Source organism: Aegilops tauschii, chromosome 7 (assembly GCF_002575655.3).
Source record: "Aegilops tauschii subsp. strangulata cultivar AL8/78 chromosome 7, Aet v6.0, whole genome shotgun sequence".
NCBI classification, from domain to species: Eukaryota; Viridiplantae; Streptophyta; class Magnoliopsida; order Poales; family Poaceae; genus Aegilops; species Aegilops tauschii.
Window position 1 is genome coordinate 97,529,211 of NC_053041.3, and position 14,326 is coordinate 97,543,536.

The window sequence follows — 14,326 nt, forward strand, 5'->3', positions numbered from 1 at the left end:
AAATGCCTTTTGCTCCAATCCTGGGAACCAACCATCACAAGCAGACTATAATTTTCGGGGCAGCATTGTTATTTAATGAGACCATTGAGTCATTTGTTTGGTTGTTTGAAACCTTTCTGACAGCAATGTCAGGTAAGCATCCAAGCACAATTTTCACTGATCAGGATGCGGCCATGGCAGGAGCAGTTGCATATGTGTTTCGAAATACAAGTCATCGACTTTGTCTATGGCACATTTATCTTAATGCCGCTAAACATCTCGGACATGTAATTCATAAGCATCCTGAGAAGTTTCTACCTGATTTTAAGAGATGTGTCTATGAAGATAGATCAGAGTATAAGTTCAACAAGAAGTGGCATGAATTGTTGGATCAGTACAACCTCCAGGGCAACGAAGAAAGAAAGGTGCAAAGAGTAAACGGTCAAAAATCTCCTTCGAGAAGAAGAAAGGGAAGAAAAAGAATAGTACTAAAAAGAAAGGTACTGATCCTACATATTCTAGCAAGCCTTTTCTATTATATACCTCTATAGTTAGTATTTAATTTATCTTTCAATTCTTGTCTAAAAATAGGAGAAGATCCAAAAAATGCAGTAGGAAATAGGGATGATGGCATTCATCCACAGGAATTGATGGTACAACATATATGACTTTGACTCAGTGTTCACTTTTCATATTTTTCTTACATATTTTATGAACAATTTTATATTATATGACACAGGATGTTAGGACCGGTAGCATTGACGTTTCTAGTACAGTGCCAAACTTTCCAAACGATGTGTATGGGCAGTCTTCGTCCATGGATGCTCCGTTGATCCAAGGCGGAGTTACTAATGCCGCAATTCCAACCTTTGCAAATGATGCGTACGGGCAACCTTCAGTGATGTATGCTCCTTTCATCCAAGGCGAATTTACAAGTCTTTTGCTTGGAGTTCATCAGGATGCTACACTGTCCTCGACTGCTAAAAAGTTACATTTTGATGAATAGTATTTGGCGCAACCTATAAGGAGTATGATCTTTTGGATGTAATTTGGTGTACCCATGAATTGTAATTGATGTACTGTAGCACACTGAATTTTATCTTCATTTACAATGTTTGAGTATTGTGCCAGTTGCAAGGTTTTGATGAGTTTGTATGCCAAGCTGCTAAAGAAGTTATATAATTTATGAACTGGTGTATTAGAGCAAGTATTTTCGAAATTGCCACTATAAATGGTTGTCAGATTATAGTAAAAATTGAGCCTCACACTGAAGTTTAGGCCTACTTAAGGACAGTACAAAAAATAGCAGCTTCGCTACATTGTATAGCAAATCAGAGAAACTGGAGAAACATTCAGATTTTTTTAACACATCCAGCAAAATGAAGAATTTATACTATCCATATGTATTTGATATGAAAAGATACATTGTATACTAATTAGTACATTTTCAAGGAGAGCAATCAGCTATAGGTTTGTACTATAGTTGTCATGAATTCAACATCAAATTTGCAAGATTTGACGTTCCTAGTCAAAGTCTACTCCATCAGCAACCATTGCGTCTTCTTCAGCGGTTTTCTCAGCAACTGTATTGTTCCAGCAGTATACTTGAGGGTCTTCGGATAGACGGCGGAGTGTAGCTGTTGCGTGAGTACGTGGCCTCCAGTTCGCTCTATGTTCCCTCATGTTGATGCCTACCACAACTTTCTATTTTGGTTAAGATTCTAGGCATCTTGCACCTGTACAAGGCATCATCCTTGTTTGAAGCATCAATTTTGTGCAGCGCCATCTTGACTGAAGCTCTTCAAGCATGCAGGGGCAGAGAAGCTTATGCTTTTTTAATGTTCTACTATAACACTCTCCCATCAGCAATCCAATTGACTCTAGTCTTGTACAGACAGTAAATAAGCTTTGATTTCCTAGTCCTCCATTTCTTCAGATTGTAGCAAAGAGATACATCTACCTGGATTAACCACAAGTCCAAGACCCTGCATTAGCAATTATCCATACAAGGTTGAAAAAACAAGTCAGTACATGTAAATCATCATGTCACAAAGGAGACTTGAAGAGATTTATTGATCATTAATCAGGATTAGAATCAAACCACAAAGCATCAGCTAATTTTTTTGGAACAAAGTTCATCCAAGGGCATCTACGTCTAGTACTACTAGGTTGCTTGGCACAAAGATGAACCACTCCATTTGCTTCTCTCCCAGTGTAGAAGCACTTATCTCTTTTACCTCTCTGCATACAGCCATCGCTGATGATGTGTGATAGTTATATTCCTTCGACCATCTCGCCTAATTACTGAGTAGATTAAGACCAAGAATTAGCAAAGCACTGCACGGAAGGAGGAGAGCTGGCCGGGGAAATTACCTCTTGCCGACGCGAGTTTGGGCCATGGCCGGCCTTGCGGATGCGACTCCAGGGACCGGCGGGGGCGACTCCCAGCGGCGGCGCGGAGGCAACTCCGGCGGCGGCGATGCGGTCGGTGGCGGCGCGGAAGCGAATCCCGGCGGCTGCGAGGCGATTCCCGGCGGCGGCGGCGGCGGCGGCGGCACGACATTGTGCAAAGGGTCTGGGAGCCGGGATAGATGCTCTGTTCTCTGTGCGAACTGAGCCGATGTATAGGCAAGGAGCCGAGCCGCGCTTAGCCTATGAGTCCGATAGCGCGTGGAAAACAGCCGAGCCATACGCATGCGTGCAGCGATTGGAGCCTATCGCCTGGGGCAAAAGTGAGGAGGCCGTGCGATGTCCAGCCCAGATGACGTCCGGGTTGCAAAGGAGAAGGTTTGCAACCGGTATGCACGGAATTTTTTTCCGTTTTTTTGAGAGAGCTTGTTGTGATTTCGGATAGAGCATGGCACGTAGCCATGGTTATGTACGGAGTTAAAAAACATATAACTGTTTTTCGAAATTTTGGATGTAAAATTAAGACGCAGAAAATGTTGTATATTTGTGTGATACTTGCTACACGTGGAGCTCGGATTATAGTATGTTCCTAGGATAGTGGTGTTAGAGCATCTACAACTGAACATGGCGAATCCGGCCCCTGAAACGCCCGCGGATGCATCCGGGCACGCCCGAACCACTAGCATCCATCTGGACCGCACGGTATGGACGTGTTTTGCCATCTAACGCAGTCCTGCATTCGTCCACGGACCGGTCTGGACGTCCTTTTTCCCGCAAACTGAGGGATGGGGGGCTTTCAGGGCGTCCGGACTACTGCCACGCACGCATCCGACAAACCTTGGCCCACCCAGAACCCTCTCCCATGTATCTCCCTTTCTCGCCCAAAACGATTAGCGTCGCATTCATGCCGGCCCAAAGCAGATGTTGTCTCTCATTGGAGCAGGCGTTGAGGCGACGCGGGGCCGAGAGCATCGCCCGCGGCGCTTCCCAATCCACGCGCCTTTCTCTCAGCATTCAAACTATACCCATACATCTGCCTCCCTCCATTAAACATGCGCGGTTGTCGAGGAACCTACTCCGGCATTCGCATGCAAAAGCCACTTGTCCGTTCATCTGCCGGCCACCATTAAACACTTCACCGCTTGGCCTGGCATCCGTTTGCTATTTAAAAGCTAGACTCGGGAACAGCCACATCCCACCTCCTATGCTCCCTATCTCCTCTCTGCACCACACCCGCCATGGCCTCGAGATCGCCGACAGATGAAAGAAATAGATCGTCGGCATTGCGGATGAGCCAATGGAAGAGGTGCCCCACGACGAGCCGGCACCACCGTCCTCACCTGTCAATGCCAGCATCACCATCGGCGAGGTGCGGGCACACTACATCGGCATGGTGTTGGAAGAGCGGAGGCCGCGTTGCGGCAGACGCAGGGGACCATAGGTACAACTTCCGCCTCCTCGACGAGCACCGGCTCACGGAGGAGCAAATTGCCGGCAAGCGGCTCGTAGAGGAGCAACACGCCGGCACAGACATTGTTGTGTGCCCTTCGTCTCTTGGTTCTTCCTCAAATATTTCCTCATCGGAATTATTCAGATATTGTGAGCCATCATCTTCAGGTTCATTCTCTGGGCTCGGGGAGCGTATGATGTCGAACATGATCTCGTCTTGATCATGGCCGTCTCTATATCTACCGCTATCGTTCATAGCTTAACTAATCCAGAAGAAAGATAAAACAATTTAGTATTCAAATTAGAGTGCATTCAATAAGCAAAAACTGAACCATAGTAGTCAGCCGCCGAAGAGGTTCGATCGGAGGGGCGAGGGATGGCGAGGAGGATTAATTTTTTTAGCTAGCAAGATCATCATATAATATCACTAATACATCTTGAATAATCCAGTTAATGCATCATCGAATATTATCACTAATACATCTCGAATATTATCATATAACATCACTAATACAGCTCAAATATTATCGAATAATCCAGTTGACTCGCGGTTTCGGAGGCGCGGGCGGTGGACACCCAAAGAGAAAGAACCATCACAGGATCATAGCTCGGGTGAGATTCCTAAAGAACCTGCTAGGTATTAGAGAACCTGATGTCCAACGCAACCTTGTAGCGACGGACGTGCTCGTCCTCCTCCCTAACACGGCGACGTACCACCTCCTCGGGGGTCGGCTGCCTCCGCACCGATAGTGACCCACGCGACCGCCACCAAAGAAGCTCTGGGTCGATGACGGGAGCCTGGTTCCTCACCAAGTTGCGAGCCCCAGAAGGTAGCACCTCCTAGTGCCAGCCCGGCGGAGCCCAGTCCCGGACATGGCGCCTCTCAAGCAGGTTGTCACCGCTGAGTCGACGACGAGGATGCGGGCCGGGCATCGTCGATGTCGAGAAGAAATTCTATGCAAATTTACCATTTTTTAAATGCTTGATTATGACAAATAACTTTATTATACTACTCACATAGCTTTTTGTTTTGCACATAAATAACTTTTTGTTATGACAAACTTTTGCAAATACTACATTAAGATATTAACATTTTCCAAATAAGATATTAACATTATTTTGATCAATATTTTGCAAATACAACATTAAAATGTTTAATACATGATCAATTTTTCTCTATAAACATTTAACAATTTTTAAATGCTTGGTCAAAATTCCTCAAACTAGCTAGTCAAAATTCCGCAAACTATCTACATATCCAAATTCCTCAAACTATCTACATATCCAAATTCCCCAAACTAGCTAGTCAAAATTCCTCAAACGACGAGCGGCGGTGGTGTCGTGCACGGTCGGGCTAGTGGCGACGGGGCTCGGGAGGGCGAACGAAGGGGCTCGTGGCCGGCGGCGGCGAGCTCGGGCAGCGAGGGCTGTGACCTTGGTGGCGACATGGCCGGCGGCGGTGAGCTCGGGAACGACGGGGGAGAGAAGGGATCGACGCGGGGAGCTCACCAGGTGGCACACGGTGGCCGTTGGAGGCTTAGGAGCTGCCGAGCGGCCGGAGTCGACGGAGAAGGCGCTGGGGACGACGAGGAGCGGCACGGCGGCGACGAGTGGTAGCCTGGCAGCGATGTCTCTGCTTCTCGATTTGATCTCCCGGGCGGTGGAGGCTGAAAACGCTAAGTGCCAGGTTATATAGGATGGACCTTTAGTCCCGGTTCCAGCCACGCATTGGGACTAAAGGTCCTTTAGTCCCGGTGCGTGGCTGGAACCGGCACTAAAGGTACCTTTAGTCCCGTTTCAGCCACGGGCCGGGACAAAATGGTTGTTTTGGGGCGGCCCAAATTCAGCGCGGGAGGAGGACCTTTAGTCCCGGCTGGTGGTGGCGACCGGGGACTAAAGGTACCTTTAGTCCCGGTTTCAGCCACGGGAACTAAATGGTTATTTTGGGGCGGCCCAAATTCAGCGCGGGAGGAGGACCTTTAGTCCTGGCTGGTGGTGGCGACCGGGACTAAAGGTCTTTTCCAGTTTTCTGTTTTTTGTTTTTTGCTTTATTTTTTTTCTTTTGTTTCCACTTAAAGCCAAATATTTAAAGTTTTTGAGTAAATATTTTTGCTTTACGTCACAAAAATCATAGACTTTCTGTTAGTGCTAGTAGTTTTCAAATTTGAATAGTTTAAATTTAAATTCTTGGAAACTTGTGTGAATCACTAGTTTGTAAACTTTACTTTAAAAATAGATTTTTGAGTGATTATTTTTCCCATTGTTTAATACTAGTGTGTTTTATCAGTATGTTCTATTTAGTAATTTTTAGGTTCTTTTAAATAGGTGTTTTAATCAAAAACAGATTCTGTTTAGCTCCATTAGTTTTATAGCTTAAAAATCAATAAATGCGTGAAAAATAGCAAATGAAGTCAGAAATGGTTGAAAAACTGATGACGTGGCTTTGAATGATGCATTGAAGGCACAAAAAGTCTGGACTTAAAATAAGTTTAAAAAAATGTAATGCCTTTGTAACATATGAGTTTTCATCAGAAACCCTAATACTTCGAAAGAGATTGTTCAGTTTGTACACGACGTGCATCCGGTTTTTGCCGTAACCCTCTCAACTTTTTAGCACATGCTATGTGGGTGAAATGATGATACCATGCCAAGTTTCAACCTTTTCAGAGTTCATTTTGTAGTGCTTTTCAATTTCAGGGTCATTTAGCTCAAAAATATCAATAAATGCATGAAAAATAGCAAATGAAGTTAGAAAGGGTTGAAATTGATGTCGTGGCTTTGAATGGTGCATATTGAACGCACAAAAAGTCTGGAGTTAAAATGAATTTAAAAAATGAAATGCCTTTGTAACAGATGAGTTTTCGTCCGAAACCTGATACTTTGAAAGAGATTGTCCAGTTTGTACACGAAGTGCATCCAATTTTTTGTCGTAACCCGCTCAACTTTTTAGCACATGCTACATGGGTGAAATGATGATACCATGCCAAGTTTCAACCTTTTCAGAGTTCATTTGTAGTGCTTTTTAATTTCAGGGTCATTTAGCTAAAAAAATAGCAAATGAAGTCAGAAAGTGTTGAAAATTGATGACGTGGCTAACCGCGTATGATCAACCTTGCAAAATACATAGTTAAATATTTTGTTTGCACATAATTACATTTATTAACTCCTACATAATGTTTCTTCGCGTTTCAAATGCCAAAACACATATATACCCTAACTCTTACAAAGATTCCCTTCGGTTTGTCCGAAGTGGGACCTTCCAGATAAGTTCGGAAACTCACTTGAGAAGAAAGTGAAGATGGTGAAGCCGATAACATCCCAGAGTGGAATCTTGGGGTATAAAACTTTTTCTTCGCGTGTGTCCCTTTGCGCCATAACCATGGACAATCTTCATCATTTAAAATGATGCTTGGGTCAGTCTGCACTGTGAAGGGAGCAATTTCATGAAGCTTTTCTTAATCTTCTGACATGTCTGTCTTGTCCTCCACTCCCACGATGTTTATTTTCCCTGAAAGAACTACGTGGCACTTTGGCTCATCGTATGATGTATTCGCTTCCTTATATTTTCTTTTTCTCGGCTTGGTAGACTTGTCTTCACATAGAAAACCTGCGCCACATCATTGGCTAGGATGAATGGTTCGTCTGTGTACCCAAGATTGTTGAGATCCACTGCTGTAATTCCGTACTGCGGGTCTTCCTTTACCCCGCCTCCTGTCAGATTGACCAATTTGCACCGAAACAAAGGGACCTTCAAATCACATCCATAGTCAAGTTCCCATATCTTCTCTATGTAACCATAATATGTGTCCTTTGGCCTATTGGTGTTTGCTGCATCAAAGCGGACACCACTATTTTGGTTGGTGCTCTATTTATCTTGGGCGATCGTGTAAACTGCATTCCCATTTATCTCGTACCCTTTGAAAGTCAATATAGTCGAAGATGGTGACTTGGCCAGCAAGTACAGCTCATCTCCAACAGTGTCGTCATGCATGAGACGTGTTTGGAACCAACCGCCGAATGACGTCATGTGTGTATGTTTGATCCAGGGCTCAGACTGCTCCGGGTTCTTGGAGCGTACACTATCCAAGTGTTCCTCGATATACAGAGCCACCAAGGCAGAATTTTGTAGAACTGTGTACACTACTAGGGAAAACCTTATACACAGAGGTATAGCAGTAGCGCTGGTCAAAACACGGCGCTATTGCTACTTATTAGTAGCGCTTGTTACTGTCGGCCTTCTGGGAACGGGGGTCCCCAGACTTGCCTGCCTGCGGCCCACGGCGTGGCTCTGCGAGCGGCCCCGTACGGCCCATCTTCACCAACAAGCACTCAAGACCCTCGCGAGGGGCCAAGCCTCGCGAGGCGGACGACACAAGACCTCCTCGTTAGCATCCTCACCAGGTTGGCTCGTGAGGGGCGGAGAGATCAAGGCAAGGCAAACCTCACGAGGTTCTCGTGACGTGAACCATGATGATCGAGACCAGGCGGGCGCCAGCGCGCACAGTGTACTTGTTTCCTCTTTGGTGCTAAGGAAGCAAGCGCAGGCGCGGAGTACCGAGGCGTCAAGCAAAGGTTTCCATATCAGTGCAACGAGACCAAGACCAGCAGGACGGCAAGACGGAGGTCACCATGGAGCCCAAGGCGGCGTCACCACCAGAGCCTTTCGCACGCGAAGACTGCTTTTGTCAGGATAAGCTGTACTAGTTGTCCCCTTTCAAATTGGTCGTTGTTGGCTCCCTTCCCGCTCAATATTTGGGGAGAGGATCAGGGCTTCTATAAATAGGATTAGCCACCACAGTAGGAGGCAAGGGGTCTCGAACTCATTCAGTTCATCCTCACACCCACCAAACACAAGAACACCTCACCTCAGGAGGCTGTTCTTCCCCTTGTACGATTCATCCTCAGCCCAAGAAGCAATCCACCACCACACTGGAGTAGGGTGTCACACCACAACGGTGGCCCGAACCAGTATAAATCTTGTGTCCCTTGTGTTGCGAGTTCGTCGAGTTAGCCCTTGAGATCTTAGCGAAGCTAGGACGTGGATCGGTAGGGGGAGATCTTCGCGCGCACCCCAGTGTTCGAACCTTGAGGGTTTTGCCGGAACCCGTGATCCGACATTTGGCGCGCCAGGTAGGGGGTGCGTCGAAGCTTCCGTTCCGTCGCTCCACGCCCCGTTGCTTCATCGTCTCCATGGCAGACGCTCGCCGCGCTCGCGCTGAGCGCCGGGCTGCCCTCGCCGCCCGCGTCGCTCAGATGGCTCCCGTCGGTGGGCCACCTGTCGTTCTCCGTCGCCTGCCGCCACCGGCCCGGCGGGGAACGAGCAGCAAGCATCCTCGCTGCACCCCTCGATGCGGCGGGACGGTCGCACCGCCACTCCAGCGCTGACCCCGGCTTCGTCATCCCACGCTCGCCGCACTCCCGTCGACGCGCAGGCCGCACTATGCATGGCGCGCGAGATCCTGCGCTACCGCCACGTCGACGACCTCTACGAGGACTGGCTCGACCGCACCGCCGAGCTTGTCAGCACCGCAGGGGGCTCCCCTGCGCCGTCCCTCTCGCTGCCTCGCCCTCCACCAGCCGCGGGCGGCATAGTCCATGGAGTGCCTCCGCCACCTCTGCCCCAAGACGGAGTCTTGGCGCCAAGGCACCCGGCCCCACGGTGCGCCTTCCGCGTCCGGCGCCCGCGCAAGAAGAAAGAAGCTGCCAAGAAGTCCCTCGGCCACGAGAAAACGCCCCCGCGCTCCCTGCGCCACCACGGCAAGACCGCGTGCCGCCTGCGGTGGCGGTGCGCGGACCCCATCAAGGACAAGTTCCCCACCAGCGCAGAGTCCCGGTGACCACGGCAGGCTGCCGCGCCTTCACCCCTGAGCTGCGTAGCGTCGCCTGGTCGGGCATGTTCAAGCCGGATCTGCCTCCTCGCTACGACGGCACCCCTAACCCCGCGGAGTTCCTGCAGCTCTACGAGCTAAGCATCGAGGCGGCTAACGGCGACGAGAAAGTCATGGCGAACTGGTTCCCCATGGCTCTCAAGGATGGTGCCCGCTCCTGGCTCCTGAACCTGCCTCCAGGCTCGATCTCCTCCTGGAACGAGATGCGCGACCATTTCGTTGCCAACTTCCAAGGCACTCGCGACCGCCCACCGGCCGCGGGAGACATGTGCCGCTTCAAGCAACAGCCAGGAGAGACCCTCCAAAAGTACATCCAGCACTTCAAAAACGTTCGCCTCAAGATCCCCAAGGTGACGGACGAGGCCATCATCTCCGCGTTCTCTGATGGCGTCCGCAACATCAAGATGAAGGAGGAGCTCGCCATCCACGAGGAGCTGTGCACGCCCCTGGAGCTGTTCAACCTGGCAACCAAGTGCGCAAGAGCTGAGGAGGGGCGCCTCTCCCTCCTCGAGCTCCCGACTGCGGACTCGGAGGAGAAGAAAGCCAAGGCCAAAGATGTGAAGCGCAAGGGAGCAGCCGTGCTCGCGGCGGAGCCAGATACCAAGCGCGGCAGAGACCAGCCCGAGTCATCCAAGAGCAGTCGACCGTTCTGCACCTTCCATAACCTGCATAGCCACAACACCAGTGACTGTCAAGAGCTCAGAGCCATTCGAGAAGGATGCTTCGATCGATGCCCCGAGCGCAACGACTGGGGCTACGGCCGAGGAGGAGGACGTGGTGGCGGACGCTGGGATGACCGTGGCACGCGCCAGGAGTGGTGTGACCGGCCACGTGAGGACCGCTAGCAGGATCAGCCTCGCGAGGGCGCCTGGAGGGATCAGCCTCGCGAGGATCGTCCCCAGGGCAACGCCGGTCTTCCTCCACTACCGCCACCACCAAGAAGGAATGACGACGACCATCAAGACGAGGGGGCTAGGGCTTCCAGGAGCCGCGTGCCATCGCCTGCATCTTGGGCGGAGCTCAAGCCCCAGCCTCGCAGTGTATCTTCAAACAGTTTGCTCATGAAGTGAATGTTGTCCTCCCCAAGCTCGAGGCCACGCGCCCGCTCAGATGGTCCAAGTGCGCCATCACGTTTAGCTCGGCAGATCAGCTCAAGTGCGCGGCTACCACTGGCGCCCTCCCGATGCTTTGTTCACCAGTCATCAGCAACGTGCAAGTCACCAAGACCCTCATCGATGGCGGCGCAGGGCTCAACGTCCTGTCCATCGACACGTTCGACAACCTCCAAGTGTCGTATGACCAGCTTCAGCCCACCAAGCCTTTCTCGGGAGTGACGGACGGCTCCACTACCCCGATCGGGCAGGTCCGCCTTCCTGTCACCTTCGGACAATGCGACAACTACCGCACCGAGCTCATCGACTTCGACGTCGCCCACATCCTTCTGCCATACAATGCGATCTTCGGGTACCCAGCCCTGGCCAAGTTTATGGCGGTGACCCATCATGGCTACAATTTTCTCAAGATGCCAGGAAGCAGCAGAATAATCACAGTCCCGTGCGAAGAAAGAGACGCGGTGTGCTCCCTCGAGCGTGCCTTCCAAGCTGCAGCAATCGACGACCCCGACAGCAAGGGCGAGTGCCCTCCTGAGGCCACCCCCTAGAAGAAGAAGCAGCTACTCCGCGCAGGGCCTCAAGCAAGCGGCGCCACGTCTGGATCGGCGCCCGCACCTGGGGCGCCTCCCTCCATCGCATAGGAAAGCGCGCCCGGTGCCCTTCTCGGGCAGGGCTCGGGGGCTCTCTTCTGGAGGGCCTCAGACCTTGCCAACATCACGAAGGAGGCGCTCGGGCACCACTTGGAGGCGTGCTTCGCGGCACATTTTTCTTAGGAGGACACAGGGCGAGGAGCGCCTACCGCTTAGGAGTTCATCACCAAGACCACTCAGGAACTGCAAGACGCAAGGGCCATGCGTGGCAGACGCCGCCCGCCTAGCGCAGCACCCCATCCAGGCGAGGATGTCGGGCTGCGCGTCTGCATCGACATCCCAGGGCTCAACAGGGCCGCGTCTCAGGAGCCCTTCTGGCCTTCGCGCGTGGGACGCTGCGAGGGCCCACCGCACAGCTACGTTCGCATGCCCTTTGGCCTGCCGAGCGTGGCGTCCGCCTATCAGCGCAGCTTGCCGCGTGCCCTGGCGACTCAGGAGGCCAAGCACCACGCCGTCCTGACGGAGATGGAGACGGTCCTCAAGGAACCGCCGGGACCCCCAGAGCCTCCCGAGGCACAGGGCCCCGGTGGCTCGTGAGGAGCGACCTGTTGGGGATCGTAGCAGAATTTTAAAATTTCCTACGTATCACGAAGATCCATCTATGGAGTATACTAGCAACGAGGGGAAAGGAGTGCATCTACATACCCTTGTAGATCGCGAGCGGAAGCGTTCAAGTGAACGGGGTTGATGGAGTCGTACTCGTCGTGATCCAAATCACCGATGACCGAGTGCCGAACGGACGGCACCTCCGCGTTCAACACACGTACGGAGAAGCGACGTCTCCTCCTTCTTGATCCAGCAAGGGGGAAGGAGAGGTTGATGGAGATCCAGCAGCACGACGGCGTGGTGGTGGAAGTAGCGGGGATCTCGGCAGGGCTTCGCCAAGCTTCTGCGAGAGGGAGAGGTGTTGCAGGGGGAGAGGGAGGCGCCAGGGGCTGCGGTACTGCTGCCCTCCCTCCCCCCCACTATATATAGGCCCCATGGGGGGGTGCCGGCCCTGATCCCATCTACAAGGGGGGGGCGGCGGCCAGGGGGGAAACTTGCCCCCCAAGTCAGGTGGGGCGCCCCCCACCCCCTAGGGTTTCCAACCCTAGGCGCAGGGGGAGGCCCATGGGGGGCGCCCCAGCCCACTAGGGGCTGGTTCCCTTCCCACTTCAGCCCATGGGGCCCTTCGGGATAGGTGGCCCCACCCGGTGGACCCCCGGGACCCTTCCGGTGGTCCCGGTACAATACCGGTGACCCCCGAAACTTTCCCGGTGGCCGAAACTTGACTTCCTATATATAATTCTTCACCTCCGGACCATTCCGGAACTCCTCGTGACGTCCGGGATCTCATCCGGGACTCCGAACAACTTTAGGGTTTCCACATACTAATATCTCTACAACCCTAGCGTCACCGAACCTTAAGTGTGTAGACCCTACGGGTTCGGGAGACATGCAGACATGACCGAGACGCCTCTCCGGTCAATAACCAACAGCGGGATCTGGATACCCATGTTGGCTCCCACATGTTCCACGATGATCTCATCGGATGAACCACGATGTCGAGGATTCAATCAATCCCGTATACAATTCCCTTTGTTAATCGGTACGTTACGTGCCCGAGATTCGATCATCGGTATCCCAATACCTTGTTCAATCTCATTACCGGCAAGTCACTTTACTCGCACCGTAATGCATGATCCCGTGGCTAACTCCTTAGTCACATTGAGCTCATTATGATGATGCATTACCGAGTGGGCCCAGAGATACCTCTCCGTCATACGGAGTGACAAATCCCACTCTCGATCCGTGCCAACTCAACAGACACTTTCGGAGATACCCGTAGTGCACCTTTATAGTCACCCAGTTACGTTGTGACGTTTGGTACACCCAAAGCACTCCTACGGTATCCGGGAGTTGCACGATCTCATGGTCTAAGGAAATGATGCTTGACATTGGAAAAGCTCTAGCAAACGAACGACACGATCTTTTGTGCTACGCTTAGGATTGGGTCTTGTCCATCACATCATTGTCCTAATGATGTGATCCCGTTATCAATGACATCCAATGTCCATAGTCAGGAAACCATGACTATCTGTTGATCAACGAGCTAGTCAACTAGAGGCTTACTACGGACACGTTGTTCTATGTATTCACACATGTATTACGATTTTCGGATAACACAATTATAGCATGAACAATAGACAATTATCATGAACAAAGAAATATAATAATAACCATTTATTATTGCCTCTAGGGCATATTTCCAACAGTCTCCCACTTGCACTAGAGTCAATAATCTAGTTACATTGTGATGAATCGAACACCCATAGCGTTCTGGTGTTGATCATGTTTTGCTCTAGGGAGAGGTTTAGTCAACGGATCTGCTACATTCAGGTCCGTATGTACTTTACAAATATCTATGTCTCCATTTTGAACACTTTCACGAATGGAGTTGAAGCGACGCTTGATATGCCTGGTCTTCCTGTGAAATCTGGGCTCCTTGGCAAGGGCAATAGCTCCAGTGTTGTCACGGAAGAGAGTCATCGGGCCCGACGCATTGGGAATCACCCCTAGGTCGGTAATGAACTCCTTCATCCAGATTGCTTCTTGCGCTGCCTCTGAGGCTGCCATGTACTCCGCTTCACATGTAGATCCCGCCACAACGCTTTGCTTGCAACTGCACCAGCTTACTGCCCCTCCATTCAAAATATACACGTATCCGGTTTGTGACTTCGAGTCATCCAGATCTGTGTCGAAGCTAGCGTCGATGTAACCCTTTACGACGAGCTCTTCGTCACCTCCATAAATGAGAAACATATCCTTAGTCCTCTTCAGGTACTTCAGGATATTCTTG

General features: G+C 50.9%; 1 long non-coding RNA gene and 1 pseudogene across 1 annotated transcript; both read right to left on the bottom strand.

Annotated features, from left to right (window-relative positions):
* Nucleotides 1-1,189: 1,189 nt before the first annotated feature.
* LOC120968028 (uncharacterized) lies at nt 1,190-2,704 on the bottom strand. The gene is made up of 2 exons (XR_005761998.2): nt 2,353-2,704; nt 1,190-2,283 (listed from the first exon to the last, which is right to left on the bottom strand). It is a non-coding gene; the product is annotated as an uncharacterized lncRNA (long non-coding RNA).
* Nucleotides 2,705-5,139: 2,435 nt separating this feature from the next.
* LOC141026876 (uncharacterized) overlaps nt 5,140-14,326 on the bottom strand; it is a 41,738-nt pseudogene continuing 32,551 nt past the window's right edge.